Here is a 546-nt window from a genome sequence, read left to right on the forward strand (position 1 = left end):
TATATAAACCAATATATAATCATTTAAAATTTACTACTTCCTAGCTCTCAGATAATAAAAGAGTAAAAAAAATGTACGAGATAGATTGAGTTTGCGTGAATGAAGAAGTTGGAAAGGAATATATTCTTACAAAAGTTTGCATGAATAAAGGTCTCTCAAATCTGCTCCACATTTAATTACACCTGCACACAACATTCAGAGTAAATGCATGAATAAATATTTAATTAATATATAATATGATTATTACTCGGAAAAATAGATATGTTTTCATTTCATTAAATAATATCATTTAAAAATAAGAAAATGAAACGAAAATAAAATCGATCTAGGGTTTGTTAATCCTTGTACATTTGAAAAAAGAACTTAATAAATTACAAACTCCAGCGTGTGCGTAATTCATCATGATCCTTTCATCGAATGCTAATTTTCTTAGGAATCAAACATGAATTACTCATTCAAGATTTCTTTAGTGTTGAATTTAAAGGAAAAAAATGATGATCATAAATATGCACGTGTGTGTGTGTGTGTGTGTAATGAACAAACCTG

This window comes from Primulina huaijiensis, chromosome 3, assembly GCF_012295235.1.
Source record: "Primulina huaijiensis isolate GDHJ02 chromosome 3, ASM1229523v2, whole genome shotgun sequence".
Classification (NCBI taxonomy): Eukaryota; Viridiplantae; Streptophyta; class Magnoliopsida; order Lamiales; family Gesneriaceae; genus Primulina; species Primulina huaijiensis.